Below are 225 nucleotides of genomic sequence, written 5' to 3'. Positions count from 1 at the left end.
ATATGTAAAATTTGGATGTTAGGAACTCAAGTTATAAAGGAATTAAGGTATTATGGTTTCTTTAACTCTTGAATACTTGGGACCGATTTGCATGACTTCTAAGCCTTCAAAATTTTCGAGTTCTAACCTTTGAAATGAGTTAAAGATCATGAGTTCAGTGTTTTAAACAAAGCTTATAACACATGCAAGTGTTTTTCAATCCTAAACACCCTAGAACAATCACAA

This window comes from Lupinus angustifolius, chromosome LG06 (assembly GCF_001865875.1).
Source record: "Lupinus angustifolius cultivar Tanjil chromosome LG06, LupAngTanjil_v1.0, whole genome shotgun sequence".
Taxonomy (NCBI): Eukaryota; Viridiplantae; Streptophyta; class Magnoliopsida; order Fabales; family Fabaceae; genus Lupinus; species Lupinus angustifolius.
The sequence above is the reverse complement of the archived record's forward strand: the minus strand, read 5'-3'. Positions refer to the sequence as shown.